This window comes from Papio anubis, chromosome 14, assembly GCF_008728515.1.
Source record: "Papio anubis isolate 15944 chromosome 14, Panubis1.0, whole genome shotgun sequence".
NCBI lineage: Eukaryota > Metazoa > Chordata > Mammalia > Primates > Cercopithecidae > Papio > Papio anubis.
In genome coordinates, this window is record NC_044989.1 from 4,679,225 (window position 1) to 4,700,257 (window position 21,033).

Genomic DNA, 21,033 nt, shown 5'->3' on the forward strand with positions numbered 1-21,033 from the left:
AGGGCAGGAATCAGAAGCTTCTGATGGGAAGACAGCCACTCGCCAATCGGCAGAGGCCGACATTGCTGGCGCCCCCCTGATTCACTTCGTGTCGGAGCAGAGACTCTTGCTCCCTGCAGAGTGAGGCTGTGCCTCTGTCACCGTCACACGCATGTGTGTGACACTGCTCTGCTCCCCCCAGCTATCTCCGCATGTGTGCGAATTTGCTGGACTTCATGCTGAAAGTCATGTCGAGGTGGAGTTGCCAACTCTGTTTTTTTTTTTTTTTTTTTTTTCTTCTTTTTTTCTGCAGATGTAGTCCCCAGTTCAATCCGGGCTGCCAAAAAGACAGACAGGAAGTGCAGGGATTTCCCTCCTTTCCTTCCCAGAGCAAACAAAACAAACAAACAAACAAACAACAAAAAAAACCGCAGCAAACTGTCCGAGGTCTATCAGTGGATGCCGGCCAATCCTGGTTTTTAAAGGGTACCTTTAAGCGCGAGAGTCGAAGTGACAAAAGGAAAGATTGCCTGGATGGGGGCCTCTAGACTTTCCGAAGAAATGGAAGTGGGAGCGGCTCTTGGATCACCACTAACATTAACATTCATGTATTAAGAAGCCGGAAGACTGCCCTTGAGGGGGATGCAGGCAAATGCTTAGAAAGTACTTTTTACACTAGTGATAATTATCAGAACTTTACTTACAATAAAAGTGAGAGTTTCTTCTCTTTCACAAGATAATTCTGAAATGCCACAAGGAAATACTTATAGGAAAGCATTACAAAGTAGAAAAAAATCCATATTATTAAAGGTCTTTATAACCTTACTTATTTCAAAAGCGAAAACAAAGTGATGGAATCTGTTTTTTGTTTTTGTTTTTTTTTTCACTATACAAATCAGTGTCGTAAGGGTTAGATACAAATAGAATTTTAAACGCAAACTCAGAGCCCCCAGATACAGCATTCTTTATCTCACACTGACATTTGATTAAATTAGACTGATGCATTTACAGAGTAAATGATCCCCTTGAAGGATGTTCAGCATGCTAAGGGTTTTCATTTGAAGCATTAATTGTAACAAACTAACTCATAGTGGCAGAGATATTTGCAAATCTGACACGCAATGGTTTTAAATTCTGACTTTAGAGGGATGATTCCTGAAGCCTGGTTCTGAGACAAAGTACCTGAAGCTCTCGAATTGACATTTCTGGGTATCAGAAAGAAAAATCTGAAGAGATATGCACAAGTGAGTGTGTTTAAACAGTGTGATACATTGTTTAATTTAGTTTGGCATGTGGAGGAGAATATTTGCCTGTGAGTAAGCAGGTAGGCCCTGTTCACATTGCAACGGTGTGCCCTGGGCAAGAGGAATAACAAAAAACACAAGATAAACCCTGCTCTAAAGACACTGACTCACCTGCTGGAGCTGGAAGTTTCATTTAGAATTACAGTCCCTTCGTCTAGAACAGAACTCAAAACACAGAAAAGAGAGAATAAGAGGTGCTCTTATTAAGAACAAGAGCAACATGTACAGGGTTTAATTAAAGCTACTCAAGGAAGCAGAGAACTAACACAGGCCCTGTCTGATTTTTCAACATCTTTAACCTACCAAATGTCTCTAACATATTATTAAATTACATAATCAGCACACATTCTTTTTGTAAGATCAAGAGCTCATTGCCTTACGAAAAGAACTTGTCCTGATTATGCTGCATGCATGCGTGCATGCATATGCGTGTCTTTAAGAGAAGGAAGAGCAAAAATTTGTCGTTGAAATTATTCAAACTGTAAGCCAGAGCCCATTCTCTAATTCAACTTTGTATTCTATTATTTCTATTTATATACTGATTCAAGCATTCAGTATTTTCAAATTCCTGGTTTTAGCAATATTTTGCTGGTCACTAAGGATTGATATTTAAATGCACCACAGCCCTTTTCTCATGGATCTGTGAGTAGGACAAGGAGAGATCTGTAGACATGGTCAAAACAAGTTGTCACCTGAACACAACAGAGATGCTCTGAGTCTTTTGTGAACCTAGAAGAGGAATGTTATCATGAATGACTTGGATGCGATAATATTTGTCTGGATTTTTGAAAGCAGCAGCATAGTGAAATGAAAATAGCCAGGACTTTATAGTCAGCAACTTGTTTAAATCTACGTATGGGTCATGACATACAGGAGGAACACCTGTCTGGGCCTCCTTTTCCTATCTGTCAAATGCAGGCAATGGTATATATTCCAGAGTGTGAATGGGCATTAGGTGGTTTGAAGGTTTGACAGCACGTTGAGCACATGGTGAGTGCTCAGGCATGTGAATCAGAGCTAATAATACTAGTTACCATGTTAGTAAGTAGAGATTAACAGGTGGGAAGGAAATAACATTTTAAACAGGTGACAGGCACACTGTGAGATGAGGAGAGAGAATGGCCTTCCCACGGCAGTGGCTGTGCCGCATTCTGCATATGGTGGATGGGGGGCATCCAGCTGAAACATGAGGAAGGGCAGGTGCTGAAGGGCTTGTATTCCATACAAAGGGGAAAAAATTGTTATGGGAACAAGAAACTAATACAAAATTGTGTAAGAGAGAGTGGCACTTTCAGTTTTATGTTGGACAAAGAACACCTGGGTCCGTCTTAGAGATGGTGGGTGTTGCTGACGTAGGTCTGGAGAAACCGCCGGACAGCCCTAGGAGATGGTCAAGGGTCAGTGTGAGTCACAGTAAGTGGGCACATCCGATAGCTGTGTTGTGGAAGCACTGGCACATGGAAGGTGGAGATGGTGAAGACTTGGTTAGCTGCCAATTCCCATACCTGAGATGGAGAAGAGAAAGTGGAGGAAGGAAGGAAGCTGAACCCACTGGCCCGCATGCAGAGAGTGGCCTGTGGGCTCTAACAACCACAGCAAACACAGATTGAAGCACAGGAGAGAAGTCCAATTACGAATCGTAACAGAGGGTCTACAGGGTCACAAGACAATTGAGCTTGCGGCATGGTTCATGCAGATTTGTTTATGTGATGTAGTATGCTCTTTGTTACGACCACAGTTGAATTCAAGTAAAATTACCATTTAAAAACCATACCACAAAAAACTGCCAGTTTTCAACCACAAACTAATGCAATTCCTATCTGCCAAATGCAGGCAAGGGTACACATTCCAGAGTGGGGATGTGCATTAAGTGGTTTGAAGGTTTGACAGCACATTGAGCACATGGTGAGTGCTCAAGCATGTGTAGCAGAGTTAATAGTAACAGCTAGGAACCTGTTAACCTCTATTTACTAACATGATAGTGGGGCCATTCTCTCTCCTCTTCCCACAGTTTGCCTGTTACCTGTTTAAAATGGTTTTTCCTTCCCACATGGAAACTCGTATTATTAACTCTGATACACATGCTTGAGCACTCACCATGTGCTCAATGTGCTGTCAAACTGATGCAATTCCATTTGACCACGGATTCAAGGTTGTTACTGATTTTACCAAGAAGGATCTGTAAGAAGTTCCATAAAGCTTAGGATATTTACTCTTCTCTTCTGGTGCCTAAACCACTTGCTTGTGAAAGGTTTGCAATCACTAAATTCAATTTTATTTTGGTCTTCTAGATCAGCTCTTGTTCGTGGCAATAAATATATCACTAGGCTATTAATATTCCGATCAATAAAGTAATACTAATTATGGCAAAAATAGATTTCCAAGTCACACAAGTCAAATAGTTCATCCCCAGAGCTCCTGGTGGAGACAGAACTCAAGCCCAGCTTGCCTCATGCTACATCCCACTCCTTTCACCTTCATCAATGCTGCCTCCATGTAAGTTTTATATAGCGTAAGTTCTCAACAAGAATCTGTATCTCCTTTCTGTGACAATGTATAAAAGTATGTCTTCTTTCGGGTCTTAAATTTTCTTCTTGATATGACATAACTTATAAAATATATCACATGACTCAAAAACTCAGGAGACTGGATTTGAAGTCAGGGTTTGAGTGAAAGGGAGGAATAGCAGATAAACGGTTAAGGGTAGAAACGCATCCTCCCATTGTAAATCATGGCGACGCACTCTTCCATTCTAAAGTATGGCAACACACCCTTTCATTCTAAAACCTGGAGACATACTCTTCCATTCTAAATCATGAAAATGTACCTTTCCATTCTAAAGCATGATGATGTGTTGCCCTCGGCTTCCAGTTTCCAAACATATCATTGTACATGATTTAATTTTCTCTAATGTATTAACTTTATTTTTTAAATTTCTATTTTAGGTTCAGGGGTACATGTGCAGTTTGTTATATAGGTAAGTTGTGGGTCACGAGCTTGCCTGTTGTTCCCCTCCTAGTGTTCACGTATTTTCATTGTTGAGCTCTCACTTATAAATGAGAACATGTGACATTTGGTTTTCTGTTCCTGTATTAGTTTGCTGAGGATAATGGCCTCTAGCTTCATCTTTGTTGCTGCAAAGAACATGCTTGTTCTTTTTTATGGCCGCGTGGTATTCCATGGTGTATCTGTACCACATTTTTTATCGAGTCTACTGTTGAGGGGCATTTAGGTTGATTCCATGTCTTTGCTATTGTGAATAGTGCTTCAATTAACATGCGTGTCCCTGTGTCTTTATGGTAGAACAATTTAGATTTCTTTGGATATATACACAATAATAGGATTGTTGGGTCGCATGATAATTCTGTTTTAAGTTCTTTGAGGAATGGCCACACTGCTTTCCACAATGGCTGAATTAATGTACACTTCTACCAGCATTATATAAGCATTACCTTTTCTCTGTAACCTCACTAGCATCTGTTATTTTCTTAATAATAGTCATTCTGTCTAGTCTAAGTTTGAGAGCGCTAGAAATGAGCTGGTATAAGGATTGGATCTATCATCAATTATCAATAGACTAAGTCTATAAAGTTTGACTGGAATTTCAGAGTTGCTGAGATTCAGAGTGTAGTTCATAGGCTATACAGAAAAGCAACACGCACATACTAGATCTTTTTCTTAACACAACAGTTTTTGGTAGATAGATAAAACTATCTTTAGTGTAAGAATTTAATTTACTTAACTGATAAGGTCTTGTGTTTTCAATGTTAACAGGTATGGCAGGCAATCTTATTCTGATATTAATGAATGTAATCATCAAAAAGAAAGTACTTTGACCACACAAGCCCATTTCACATATGAAAACATAGAACCTGCAACAATAATGTATTTCCACTAATACAAAATTAAGTATTTTAGTCAGGCATGCATGAAAAATACTGTTATTGCTAAAAGATTCATGAAGCAACATTGATTAAGGATTTTGGTGACTTTGATCAACAGCAGGAATCATTTTGCTTTGAGAAAAACAAATTCACACTGCTAGAACTTGTTCATCTCTTTGGCTATCAACATAATTAAGATACAACTTATAAGATGTTAAACAGAAGCTGGACTCAAGAAATAATAGGCAGAGGGACAAAGCAAAAATTCATCCTTTTGGGTTCAGTTATTAAGTTATTCATCTCATGTACATATCTTACAATCTTCCTGCAGAGATAACTGGAGAAACACTGGAATTCATCAGTTTTTCTTTCAAACATTTATAGGAATTCTGACTTGAATTACAATACAAATTAGTGGAGAACAAAGAAATGTTTTATTAAATTTTGTTTCTTGATAGGTGTTAAATGTCCTGTAAAGTTTTTGACACACGGCAAACACAGTATCCTAGGAGTCTCCTTCAAACTAGCTCTATGACAGCAGCTCTCAACAAGAAGCAGTTCTCCCCCAGGGGACATGTGGCAATTTCTGGAGACATTTTTGATTGTTTCAACTAGAAGTAAGAGGACAGGGTGATACTAGTATCTGTTGGGTAGAGGCCAAGATGCAGCTAAACATCCTAAAATACACAGGACAGCCCCACCACCAAGAATGATCCAGTCTAAAATATCAGTAGCATACACTGGCTGTATATATTATGTATTTTTAGGCAAATTACTACAATTACTACATAGAGTTAATACTTCAGATCTGTCCCAATTAAAGTTTAAACCTAGAGTGCAGGCACATGATAACAAGGATAGAAATATACTCCAGCTTAATAGGGCCAGATTAAATAAAAACCTCCATCTGGCTTCCATGCTGAGGCCTGTGGAAGCCTTAAAGAATATGTTTATTATGGCTTGTGCAGGATCTAGCAGTGGAGAGCTCCAACTGAGTATTTATTGAATTTGGCACAAGCCCTAGTTTTTGTTGGATGTTTGCATATAATTTTATTAATTCCACTTTTGCCATATTCCAATATTTTTGGTTAACATGGGACTTTAAAATTAGTGGGCCATCTGCTTTAGATGTTGCAGGGTATTTGTTGCCAAAGATTTGGAAAGATGCAAAGCATGAGATGCACATATTGTCTCCGTAAAATAAATAAAATAATTAAAATGTTGCATTTACTATTGTCCAAATGAATTTCCAAAACTCTCATTTTGAATTTTTGCTAACAAGCCTTATGAGCATTTAAATGAATCAACACCAAGTACATTTTGATATGCTGTTTTCTACAAGAGTCATCTGCATGTGAATTTTCACATTTATTAATTCTTCCACATGAACAATACTTTTCATTTAATGTGGATTGTAATGATGTTGACTGCATAAGATATTTTTAATTTGCTGAGACAAATATTAAAATGCAAATAATGTGCACGTGTTCAGTACAATTTACCTCCACATGTCAAGGGTACCTTATTGTTTTAAATGGGTTGACTTGATTAATGAGACCTGGGCACACCTTAGGATGTGAACACATGGCATTTTCATGGAACTGCCTTGGTTCAAGAATTCCAGTGGGACTTCATTACAGCATCCCTGGAAAAGACTCTCATGATATATAACCTGTGGGTAGTTTCAACTGGAGACACAATTCTGCTTTCATTTTTCTTTAATAATCCATGCTTGTAATTAGAGTTGGGACTGACTCATAAAGTCTGCTTTCCAGCAAGGTTTAAATGTATTCGTAGGTGAGTGTTTTCTAAGCACTAATTTCTGCTTAAGTTTTAAGACATCATGTCTCAGTAGTATAAACAATAAACTATGATTTAATTTGCTGATGGTTCAATTTTGCTTTTCTGGTGATCCACTATATAATCCTGAAAAATCTCTCAATAAGAGCTATTCCCTTCAGGGCAACTTTCCAATGGCTTCAGATGACACATAGAATTAAAATAAAGTAATAGTTATTCATCACATGGCTGAGGGCCTTCAATTATCTACTTAAATCAGCTTTCCATTCCTTAATTGCCCAAATAGTACATATGCCTCAGGATCTTTGCACTTGCTGTTTCTTTTTCCAGGAATTTTCATCCCTCAGATACGCATGTAATTCACCTCCTCAGTTAATCCTCTGCTCAAGTATTTCTTCCACAGAAGAGATTTCTCTGAAAACCTTCTTAAATAGTACTCCTGGCTACTTTTAATCTGTCTTACTCTGCTTCGTTTTTTTTTTAAATTTAACTTAATTTAATTTTGAGATGGGGTCTCACTCACTCTGTTGCCAAGGCTGGAGGGCAGTGTGCAATCACAGCTCACTGCAGCATTGAACGCCTGGGCTCAAGTGATCCTCCTGCCTCAGACTCTTGAATAGCTGGAACTCCAGGCGTGTTTCACCGCACCTAGATTTTTTTTTATTTGTTATAGAGATGGAGTCTTGCCATGTTGCCCAGGCTGGTCTCAAACTCCTGGTCTTAACTCCTTCATTTTCTTTGTTGCATTTGTTACATCTAACATTATGTTATATATGCATTTGCTTATTTTTGGTCATCTGTTTCCCCATTGTACATGCACAAAGTCCCTTAGAGTATAGTAGCAATTGTAGCTCCAGGAACTAGAGCGTATCTGGTACTAATTAAATCTTGCATTAAAATGTATTGAATAAATTAATAAATACATTTTAGTATGAAGTTTCACAAATGTTTAAGAACATAAACTGTAATAATGATGGTTTAAATATATTGACCACTTCCCATGAGCCAGGCACATTATGTTTGTATCTTATTTAATGCCTGTCATGACTCACTGACCTAGGTGATGTTAGTATCTCAAAATTACACATTAAAAATACAGGCAAACAAAGTTAAGTAATTTTCCCATCTTGAACTTGCTACTCTGATTCTTGATCCTATGATTTTATCCACTTCTGCAATACTCTTTTTCCCTAATGGATGAGATTGACTACCAAGTTAGAGCTTACCTATATGTATCAAAATACTAGAGGTGATAAACACTTATTTGCTTTCACAACAAATATTTAATGAACACTGTATGAAGATCTTGTGATTGGACAGTGATAATGAATTGTGGTTGTATGTATTCTCTCTGCATGTAAAGAAAAACAACTTAGCTCTGATCACCAATAAACTTTCCAATAACGACCCTTTCGATGAAGCATACAAACACTGTGAAACTCTGTGTGTGTGTGTGTGTATGTATGCATATATTTGGCATCAGAATTCTCTGGTATGTTTCTTTCTTTCTAAAACCTGTCCCAACCCTACTGAATTAAAGGCTTTGCAGGTAAGGCCCAGGTGATTCTAACAATATTTAAAATACTGGGTTAAAAAAAACATTTTTTGAAAGGTTACACCAGTTTTGCTGACAGACGTCCAACAAATATGTGATTGTTTTGATATTCCAGAGTAAAAATACATCGCATATTGCTTTCCAAACAATTTGGGTCAGGGGTCAATTTCACAGCTGCAAACTGTTCTCTCTGTATATATCCTTTACTAGCGTTGCTCTTAGAAACAATGGTAATACCATTAATACCTACCATTGCAAGTGTTTATGGTCAATTCAATACTGCCAGTGCTGCCTGCCTCCCATAAACACAAGCAGCAGTTTATAGAAAGCAAGAGCATTTTAAAAACTTCTAAACTTAGTGCTATTTCTTTAAGCAAGATCAGTCAGCTGAAGTTCACTCTGATACCCCAATAGCATGGTGCAGATTTAAAGAGATGGCTGCCTAAAACATGCTTGAATATTTTGACTAACACATCTAGAAAGGTTCATTTAACGCCCTATTAAATGTTCTTTTAAATACTCATTAATTTACATCAATATTTCATTGCTATAATCCCAAAATGAGTATGTCATTGCTTTTTGAATTTGAAGGAAAGTTATTTCCTTTGCTGTGTCTGGTTAGTTCAGTTTGGTACAAAAATTGCCAAGGTCCCAGTTTTGATTTGCTCCCCAGTCATAGTTCCAATTACTGGTCTTCAAAATGTGACCTACTACTCACAATGAAATTAGACAGGGGCATTAAAAGAACCTGAGAACTACCAACAGAACTGGAAGAACAATCAAAACATGTGCTGTGCAATTACTGTATCAGTAGACATTGAGTCACAGGTATGTACACAGTAATTATGGTAATAAATGAAATCAATATAGTATGATCAAACCTATTTTTATACATATTATTGAACAAATTTTCCCAGCTTCTTTTCTAATAAGTATGGTTTTTTTTTGCTCTTGGCATTACAGTATTTAAGACTTAGTTGCCTATCATTACACAACTTGCACATGGTAGAAAAGAGACTGGAAATCTTGTTGTTTTAAATCAACATATTGGAGAACTTGTTTATCTGAAAACTAATAATGTTTTGCAAAAGATAGACAGATAAGTAGATAAATAAATAAAAGTTCTTTTTTTCTCCTATCTGTAAATTCCTGCAGTAGTTGGAAGTTTTTTCGTTTGGTCAATGTTCAACTTTATCAATCAATTTTATTGAACTATGTCAAAGGAGTTAGAAAACTAGTCATTTAATCCACTTGTTTTTCTAATTAATAAAACTCATCTTTTTATAAAAGCATCTGCATTAGAACAAAAGAAAAAAGTCAGACTGCATGAGTTTACATCACTCTTCCACAACTTCAAATAATTTTAAATGATTTTATCATTATTTTTAACTATAGATCCAGTTGAGGTTAAAAAAAAAATTGAGGGAATGAAGTTTCCAAAAGTAGCCAACTTCGTTTCTTACTATTGTAATAAACCTTACCAACCTAACTGAGGGAAGAAAGATGGTGTAATTCTAAGAATAATCTAAATTTCTTTGACCATAAGTAAAGTAAAAGTGGTGGCTGTATAGGCAGTTTTCAAAGTGGAGTCTGCAAACTCCGGTAGTGGGGTGGTCCTGGAGACACTTTCAGGGGACCTGTGAGGTGAAAACTCTTCATAATAACACGAAGACGTAATTTGCCTTTTTTCGTGTGTTGGTACTTGCCCTGGTGGTGCAAAAGCAGTTGTGGGTGAAACTGCTGGCACCTTAACATGAATCAAGGACTTGAACCCAATCTGCAGTGCTAGGCATTGTAGCCTTCATCTCCATGCATCGGACAAAGAAAAGCCTGTTTCATTGAAGAACATCCTTGAAGCACTAAACATCACTTTATTAAAACTCAACACTAAGAATATATCTTTTCAATAGTCTAGGTGATGAAATCGGGCTTACGCATTAAGCATTTCTACTGTGTACTGAAATACAATAGTCGTCTCAAGAAAAATTACTTGTGTGATTTCATTTCATACTGAAGCTACCACTTTGTTATGACATTTAATTTTAATGGGAAAGAATGAGAGATAAATGGTAGTTATTCAGAGTGGAGTATTTGACAAACATCGTCCTGAAAATGAATGAAACAAGCGTGCCACTTTAAAGAAGGGAACCAAGAATATTTGCTGTCTATGATCAAGTTTGAGTTCTCCAGCAACCATTAGACATTTGGATAACTTGTATCCATAATAATTCAAAATAATGTAAAGATTCATTCAAAATGCAAGACAGACCAACAGATTGCACTAAGCGATTTCTGATATGGTTTAAGATTCCACATTTCAACTAACCTTGTTAAACTGTCACTTGTTGAGTTTTGGTACAGTATTAAATCAGAAGAATATCCACAATTTTCTGAGAAAGGGGATTAAAATATGATTCCTTTTTCCATTTACATGTTATTGAGGTCAGGTTTTCTGTATAGGTTAAAACAAAACAACAATTTTTTTATTAAAAATAATCAAATTTCAATCTAATTACATAGAAATTTAATGGAGAGGGAGTTATGAGAATCCAGACACTAAAGTGATTTACGAAAGCCTAAAATGCATACATATGTTGAGGTTGGTAATGATTTTTGGAAATGTGTCCTCCTATCAAAGTAATATAAATATATGTCCTCCTGAATTCCCAACTTATATCTTGATACACCAAGTTCACCTACTTTCATATTGTTGGTGTGACACACACCATTGCATTTTAAAGATCAGCCAACCAGCAAGAAAGAGACACAGAGACAGTGAGAACCCCATACACGTAGAGGCAAAGAGGAACCATGCCTCTGGTTTCATCTATGCGAATGAATTGCTTTTGTTTTTTTAATACTCTTTGAAAATGTTTTCACACACCCTCGAGTAAACCAAACAGATCCTGATTCTGTTCTGCAGAAAAGAATCACTACTTCCCTATAAAACGCAGGCATTTTGCCTTGTTTGGATGTTCCACTTTGTGAGTGAATCCTGCATTGTTGTATTTCTCATCTGCAGTGATCTTTTTTTTTTTTTTTTGAGACGGAGTCTCGCTCTGTCACCCAGGCTGGAGTGCAGTGGCCGGATCTCAGCTCACTGCAAGCTCCGCCTCCCGGGTTCACGCCATTCTCCCGCCTCAGCCTCCCGAGTAGCTGGGACCACAGGCGCCCGCCACCTCGCCCGGCTAATTTTTTGTATTTTTTAGTAGAGACGGGGTTTCACCGTGTTAGCCAGCATGGTCTCGATCTCCTGACCTCGTGATCCGCCCATCTCGGCCTCCCAAAGTGCTGGGATTACAGGCTTGAGCCACCGCGCCCGGCCATCTGCAGTGATCTTAAGGAGAAGACAACTAGTCAAAAATTAGTGGTTCCAACCTAAATGTGCATGGACTGATGAATGGATGAAGAAGATGAAATAATCCAGGCACAGAAAGGCAAATACTGCACAACTTCATTAATATGTGTGTGGTAGTCAAGGTTCTTCAGAGGAACAGAACTCACGGGATAAATGTATATATGAAAGGAAGTTCACTAAGGAGAATCGGCCCGCATGATCACAAGGTGAAGTCCCATGACAGGCCATTTGCAAAGCTGAGAAGGTAGGAAGCCAGTAGTGGCTGAGTCCAAGTCCAAAGTCCTCAAAATTAGGGGAGCTGACAGTGCAGCCTTCAGTCCGTGGCCAAAGGCACAAAAGCCCTTGGCAAGGCACTGGTGTAAGTCCAAGAGTTCGAAGCCAAAGAACCCTGAGTCTGATGTCCAAGAGCAGGAGGGACAGGAGGAAGCATCCAGCCCGCCAGAAAGAAGGCGGCCAGAAGACTCAGCAATCCAGCCTATCCCACCTTCCTCCCCCTGCTTTGTTCCAGGGACGCTGGCAGGCGACTGGATTGTCCCTGCCCATATGGAGGCTGGGTCTTCCTTTCCCAGGCCATTGACTCAAATGCCCATCTTCTCTGGCAACAGCTTCCCCAAAGTACCAAGAAACAATACTCTACCAGCCATCTAGACATCCTTCAATCCAATCAAGTTGACACCTAATATTTACCATCACAAGGCGGAATCCAAAAAAGTTAAGCTCAAAGTAGAGAGTAGAATGGTGCTTACAGGGGCTAGGAGTGTGTGGGAAGGTCAGAAGGTGCTGGCCAAAGCATACAGCATTTCAGTAATGCAAGATTAGGAAGTAAAATGTATGACATGGTGGCTACAGTCAACAATGCCGCACCGTACACTTGAAATTTGCTAAAAGGGCAGATCTTAAGTGTTCTCACCACTGAAGTCTTATGACTATGTGAGTTGATCACAGATATGACTGTGGTAATCATTTGTATATCAAAACCTCATATTGTACACCTTAAATACATGTACTTTTTAATTTAACACTGATTTCTCTATAAATCTGGGAAGAAATAGTGCTTAGCCAGGGCTAACAACACTGTGAGACTTAAAGACATAGAACTCAAGTCAGACTGTTAGTGTCCCTCCTCCTACCCACTTTTTTGAGTTAGTCTCACTCTGTCTCCCAGCTATAGTACAGTGATACCATCATAGCTCACTGCAACCTCCACCTCCTGGCTTCAAGTGATCCCCTCGCTTCAGTCTCCTGAGTAGCTGCGACCATAGGTACAATAATCTGGGCACCTAAAACAATGCTTACTTCCACCTGCAAAGAATGTTGACCAAAAAGTTTATATCTTTCTAGAAAACTTCCACCTAAGCAACTCCCACAGCTGTTCATTTTGCTATGAATTTGTATATGGCAGGTGGCCTTGGAATTTCTGGCTGTGTTTCCCCTCAGGGTAAAATGTGTTGCTGTTTTTACACCTCCCATCATTTGAAAATTAAAACATGTACTCAGACGCCATGAGCCTGTCTTCTCATGGGTTTCTCCATTGTTTCATTGCATAGTTTGGGTCAACAGCTTACATCCTAATTCAGCCTGTGAAGACTAGGGAACAGGGCTCTCACTATTCTGCCGGCCGTATCAGATACACACTGGAGGGAAACCTTTCAATCTGATTTAGGGAAACATAACTACCTAGCATCTTACCTTTGTGGGTTTTGCCACTCTGGGTTGAAGAAAATGAAAAGCAAAAGGTCCTTTGAAATCCCCCAGAATGTATGTAATGTCTCATGTCCAGAGGAGGTAGACATATTTCAAGAATGTATTACTCTGGAAAATGTGATAATTCTGATCTATAGCCTAATGGTACACATGTGAACTAACCAATGTATGACACATGGTTTTCCCAACAAGCCTATTAAATAAAAAAATTGTCCTACTTCGACCTTAAGATGTTTTATTCATCTTTATCAAAAAAGAATGCATTTAAAGGGCTTCTTTCTAAGAAAGAGGACGTAGAACCACAGGTCAAGCAGCTCAGAACCTGAGCATGGACAGTCTGCACATTACTGTCAGCTAACCTAGGTGCACACGTCTGACCCAGGTTTACTAGGTGTGAGAAGTGTCTCAAACAGGGTCTGGGCAGATGCTGAGGAGCAGCCAGAAGACAGAACCCTGTGGAAGCAGAAGAGAAGAAACCAGATACAACCTCAACTACTAATCAAATAAGTATCAAATAATAAAAAGTATCAGGAGACATGAGATCAGGAGATCCGGCCGGGGGATGTCTACAGTGGGTCTGAGATCTGGACGTGGAGTTGAGAGGGAGAGTATGAACACTGGGAGAGGCCAGAGCCTCATTTTCAGGTACATCTTGCTCTTTAGATTAAAGAGTTCAGTTATGATTGTGTCCGTTACCTTTCTACTTTAAATCAGAGACAATTTTTTAACCTCCTCTAAAAGTTCTCAAATAAAATGACACTATCAAAACTCAGAATTACAAGATGAAATTTTATTTTCTAAATGTACATGCAATATTTAAATTTTCAGAGGGGCAAGAAGGACAAAGGGATTAACTTTTGTGGCTTATGCCACTTAGGCACATCTAGGAAAGGCTGTGTTCCCTGTGAGTATGCGGAATTGAGTAATAGGACACCGAATTCACTCTAGGAAAACCTGCCTGAAACTTCACTGGGGGGCATCTGTTAAGAACAAGAATCACCTTCCAATCAAATTATTAAGCACCCACTGGACTTCATTACTTACAAAAATAATACCAACGATATTCATAATGATCAAACCTTGCCTAAAGAGATACTACATAGTCATATATTTATTTAAATGTACACTTCAATACAAATTTTACAAAGCAACAAAAAGTAAATTCAGATAAAATGTCCTTTATTTAATAAAAGATGAATGATTAATATGCAAAGTACTTGGAATCCAGGGAACAAGAGATTCAAGCTCTTGCAAAAAGATTGACTTGAGGAACAAAAACACTTGGAATAATATTTGTGGACTGAGTGAGTGATAGAGAGGTGAGTAGGAAAGAGAGACTGACACAATTCTAGTAGAATGGGATGTTCTTGGATTCACAGAGGAGGTTTTAATTGAGCTGAGACTGGAAATAGAGAAGCATGAGATTTTCATGGGAGATTGGAGTGGGGTCCCAGCGAGGAAGGAAGGGGTAAGCAAAGCCTTCTGGCCCTTCAGGTAGGAGAAACGATCATTGCAGGTTTTGTGCAGCCGTGTGGGACAAAGAAAACAAGCACATGGGTGAAACATGCATGCCACGGCAAATGCACATGAAATGCCTGATTTTTTTTTTTTTTTTTTTGAGTGGCTCTAGTTAACGACTCCTCTGATTTAATATGAGCTGTTAAAAAGAATCACTGCATTTCAACCAAATTATCATACCACTAAAAATGTTCGTCAACCTGTCAGTGTTGTGCCTGCAACTTGAACCCTCTGATGATTTAACTTTCATGCAATATTCGATCTTTTTATCATAAAAGTGAAGATAAATAACTCAAGTGCAAACAGAAAATTCTTTCAGCTCTCTTCAGAAAGCTGCTTTAAGGGTTCAGGGCCTCTGTGACCCTGGCCTCAGTATGAACAGCTTAGCATGAGAATATTGGCTGAAAAAACCCCAGCATTCTGCACTGGCAGATGGAGTGTGTGGCCATTTTTGAAGAGGAACAAATGTATGAATTTAATTAGAAAGGGATTTGACAGCTCCTTTCCTTTAGTTGCATAATTTTGGAGACAATTGGAATAAAGTACATGTTTTCTTCTTACAAAGATACACTGTTGCAACATTTTCTCATTTCTTCCTTTTTCTCTGATTTTCTATATGCCTCCCCCAGTTTAGGAGCTCACAAATTGTATTATTTATGCATTGTTTTCTAGATTTGTGATAAAGACTGCTTATTTCTATGAGTCTTTTAACAGAAGACCCAGTTGGCATGCATGCACTTAATTTGTGGCTGGCCCAGTGCTAACAGCAGCATGCCTTTAAGACCACGTGCCTCACGCCGCCCTGAGCAGTTTATTAAGGACGCTGTGGAGCAGAGACAATGCAGTCTTTTCAGAGAGCAGTCTCAACACATTACATTATTTTTACAGGGAATTTTAATGGACATAATCCTTGACCTCACAATATATTAAAAGAAGAACTAAGAGCAAAGAAAGTGTCCTTAATCTCAGTCCAATTCTTGATATTAAACAGCAAAAGTCCCGCAAAGGGTCAATGCAAATAAAATACTTGCAGAAGCCTGTGTAGACCGCAGCCCTTTTCTGAGGCATAGTACCCATAAAAAGATTAAATGAGAACCTTAGGGCACAGAGGTACCTTAAGCCAGCGGTCCCCAACCTTTCCGGCACCAGGGACCAGTGTAGCGGAAGATAATTTTTCCACAGATTAATGCGGGAGTGACGGTTGAGGAGGCGTTAGATTTTCACAGGGAGTGCAACCTAGATCCAACCCACGCACAGTTCACAATAGGGTTCGCGGTCCTATGAGAATCTCAGCCTAGATCCCTCCCACACACAGTTCACAATAGGGTTCGTGGTCCTAGAGAATCTCAGCCTAGATCCCTCCCAGGCACAGTTCACAATAGGGTTCGTGGTCCTAGAGAATCTCAGCCTAGATCCCTCCCATGCACAGTTCACAATAGGGTTCGCAGTCCTGTGAGAATCTGATGCTGCTGCTGATCAACAGAAGACAGGGCACAGGCCCTAATGCCCACTTGCCTGCCAATCAACTCCTTCTCTGCAGCCTGGTTCCTAACAGGCCATGGACCAGTACTGGTCCACAACCTGGGCGTCGGGGACCCTTCCCTTAAGAAATAACGTTCTTGACTCTTAGGTACACCTTTAATATTCAAAATGGAGAAAATACCAACCCTACTATCAAGTTGAAGTTGATTAAATTCAATAATATATGTAGAAAACCGAAAGCTTTCCAATGTAAAAGATTACTACTGCTACTGTGCTGGACTCCACAAAGCCGTCTTTCCACTTAGAAGGTTATGCTGTTTAGTTAAAGGGTGTTACCTGGTGAGCCTTAGACCATGGGCAGTCGCTCAGCTCTGTGCCAAATAGAATCTTAAGGCGTGCACATAGCCATGTGTCAGAGGCTCCTCAAAACCCTAAGCAGAGCCACCTGTTCTTCAAGGAGTCAGGTGCCCAAACTCCATCTAACAAGGTCTTTGTTCTATTTGTGACCTATCCTCCTTTCTTCATCTGCCTACTGAAACCCGGTCCTTCATGGCACTGGAAGGACTAGCAGAGGTGGTGTGGATGGAGGACAGCAAGCACAGAGCTCCTGTGACCGGGTTTTCCATTTTCTCCCACATCAAGTGAAATAACAGAGAGACCAAGTGAGACACACCATAGCCCTAGTTACCCCTGAAAACAGAGGTGGAGGAATCATTTTATTTATTCATTGAAAAAATATATGTCAAGTAACTGCTACATATCAGGCCCTTGTTCAATACATAACAGAAGGTGGAACATACATAATTACTACTTTTTTGAGTTAGACGTTAACAATAGACACCTACAATAAAAAAGTAAAACAACAGGCTGGGTGTGGTGGCTCAAAACTGTAATCCTAGCACTTTGGGAGGCTGAGGAGGGCAGATCACTTGGGGAAAGAAGTTCAAGACCAGCCTGGCCAACATGGCAGCAAAACCCTGTCTCTACTAAAAATACAAAAATTAGCCAGGAGTGGTGGTGCACACCTGAGGTTTCAGCTACTTGGAAGGCTGATATATAAGAATCATTTGAACCTGGGAGGAGGAGGTTGCAGTGAGCAAAGATTGCTCCAAAGCACTCCAGCCTGGGTGATGGGGTGAGACCCGTCTCAAATTTAAAAAAAAAAAAAAGTAAAACAACAAATTCATGTGATCAGGTGAAAGCAGAGCTCCATGAAAGAGAAAGAGGCACGCGGCATGCAGGTTGGGAGTGGTTAAAAGACATCACTGTGGTAATAATTTTAAAGTTGAGATCTCAAAGTATAAAAGAAATCAGCTAGAAGAGTAAAGAGGAAGAACAGTCCAGGCTGCAGACACAGCATGTGTGTGGGCTCTGGGGCAAGAAAGTGGGTCCCACATCTGAGGAAATGAGAGGCAGAATCTTGGGGCATCACATGGGCCAGAAATGCCACAGGGAGCAATGGATTCTAGGAGCCAGGTCACACTGTGCACCCTTAGGCATGGAAAGAAGATTCTATATGAAAATGCACTGGAAGGCAATTGAATTATGTTAAGCAGAAGAGTGACATGATCCAAGCTGAACTTTAAAAGATTACTCTGCCACGTGAATGATGGACTTGAATGGACCAAAAATGAAATCTGAAAGACTACTTGGGGGCTCTTGTTATATCACAGGAAAAGATGTTTTGGATTAGGGTGATGGCTATGAATTGGGAGATAATTGGAAAGATTCAAGATTTGCAGGAGCATGACTAATAGGACCTGTTGAAGTGAAGGAGAGGGGTTATTTGGAAATGACTCCAAATTTTTAAATCAAATTTATTTCAAATGATTTGAGATTGGTGCCATTGTTGTTTCAGAGACAAGAAGCCTGAAGAAACAGGACTTTCAAACAGGTAATGCATGAGTGTGTTGAGGAGGGTAGAAATTAAGATTCAATTTTAGTCATTTTAATTTTGAAAATCAGTGAATTGTCTGAAGGCAATGTCCCAGGGCAGCTGGACATGGACTTTGGAGTTGGATTGTGTCTGGGCATAAAATACACATTTTGGAATTGTCAGTACCTAGCTGGTATTTGAGGTCCTCTGAGACAATATAAAATGAACATGATTAAAAAGGGACAAGACCAAGCTCTGAGGAAGAAAAGTGTTCACAATTCCACTGGCTTCAAAAGTGACCAGGAAAAACTGGGGCTTGGGGAGACAAGGGAGAGAAATGCAGTGGGAAGTCAACTAGCAGAACGTGAAATCATGAAATGCAAGGACAGAGAATGAAGAAAAAGAGATGGTTTTCTGTGCCAGAAACTCCTGTGAGAACAGATGAGTCAGATGAGATGAAATGGTCTGAAAGAGCATTCACTGAAGTTGACGACACGTGAATGTCTACTGACTTTCACAGAAGCCCTTTCAGTGAACGCAGGCTGAAGTGGAAAGAACAGTCAAAGAGAAATAAGGAAACGGAAAGAATTGACTGGAGAGAAATCTGGCAAAAGAGAAGATAACAATAGGAAGATCAAAATTTGGAACAGGGAAAAGGAGAAAAGTAGTCTTAACTCATGAGGATGTAAAGTCCCACGAGAGCTGTTTGGGAGGCTCTACAGTATACACTTGTTGTGCTGGTGAGAATGAACCAGTTGAGAATGAGAGGATGCCCAGCTGGGAGCAGGAAAGTATTACAAAGAAAACAAAGGAATGCTATCTTCAGCTCTTAAGGAAGAATTGATCTTTGCTCACAGGAAAGAAGAAAGCTTGTGTGGGTGCAAGTGTGAGAAGGTGAGGAGACATCTAAAGCAGTGGCTTCCAGAATTCTTGCCACCACAGAAACCCTTTTATTTTTGCTCTATAAATTCTATCTACCAAAATATTTTATGTGCAACACTGTTTTAATTAATTCATTTACCCATTTTTTCAAAGACCAATGAATCAGCAATCAGTACAAAATAATATTTTTTTTAACTATTGAGGTATACACACATACTTTGGATCATTTCTGGGTAATCCCTATTTCCAACTTCCCTCTCATGGGAGTATCTGTGTACTTAGAGGGCATCCAGCAGCTCAGAGCAAGAAGGATATGAAGCAAATGGACACTGGTGAAAGGTTGCAGATGCTGGCTGAAGTCAGCACCCGACATTCAATACTCAAGGAACTCCTCCCACCGCCCCCAGATTTGCTGCTGGCTGGCAGCCCTCAGCTGCAGAGATCTGTTTCCCTGAAGCTTTATCCCACTTTCTAGGGATGGTCTGAATTCAATGACTTGTTAACGTCGGTGGTATAATTTCTCAATCCCTTTTTCCAATTTAAGACAATTCTGAGGGGTCATCCCAGATTTAGAGAACCCTTTCTGGTTGGCTGAAACCTTTGTTGTGACTCTATTGCAGCCTAAATTCTCCCTCTGCAATCTTGAATTTTCAGAGCACTTTCAAATAAACTTCTTATATTAGAGTCTACCACCAAGAAGATCCACTGTTATTAGTTGAAATGTGTTCCCTAAAAAATATGTGGAAGTCCTGACTCTGATACCTCTGAATGTCACCTTTTTTTGGAAATAGAATTCTCACAGAAGTAACAGAGTTAAGATAAAATCATTACGGAGAGCCCTAATACAATGTGGCTGGTGTCTTTATAAGGAGAGGAAACGTGACATGAAGAGAGAGAGGCACCCAGGGAGTATACTGTATAATGATAGAGGCAGGAATTGGATGTAAGTACAAGCCAAGCAATGCCAAGGATTGACAGCTACCACCAGAAGCTAGCAAGTGGCAAGGGAAAAATCCATTCAGAATCTCAGAGAAAGCCTGGTCCTGGCAACAACTAGATTTGGGGACTTCTGTTCTCCAGAAATGTAGGACAATAAACATATGTGGTTGTGGTTTTGAGCTACCCAGTTTGGGGTACTTTGCTTATGGCAGCCATAGAAAATGAATACTTCATTCTTTAACACTTGGTAACAATGGTGGTCCGTGAAAGCAGACACCAATATTGCATTCTAAAGCTGAGGTACCTGCTGCGTGGTTGCCAATAAAGAATGCACCACTGGTGGTAGATGGGGCACAGTTAACCTCAAGTACAAGGTGAAGTACAAATGCTAGAATTCTCACTGGGGATGAGCTGTGTTGCAATATCAGTAGAAGGAAATGGAGTTAAAGATTGAATTGGTAAAATATTTATGAAAAATGGGGCAGATAGTCATTATGATGACAACAGAATTATTAAATGTTACTTGAAAAAATATTATTTTGAAAAAACATAATAAAAAATTCAAACATTCAACCAGTAATTGAAAGCAAGATGTGAAAACCAAAGACCTACTTCATAGATTATGACTTTTATTTCCCACAACTAAATGGCACAAAGAATGTATGACTTGGCAAATAACTAAACTGATATGCTTGAAAATTTCGAATTCTAGATTCTCCTGAAACCACTGACCCCAGAAGATCCCTCCACCT

General features: G+C 39.4%; 1 pseudogene; it reads right to left on the reverse strand.

The window, feature by feature from the left end:
* Positions 1 to 290: 290 nt before the first annotated feature.
* LOC116270419 lies at positions 291 to 444 on the reverse strand (annotated as a pseudogene).
* Between the last annotated feature and the right edge of the window lie 20,589 nt (positions 445 to 21,033).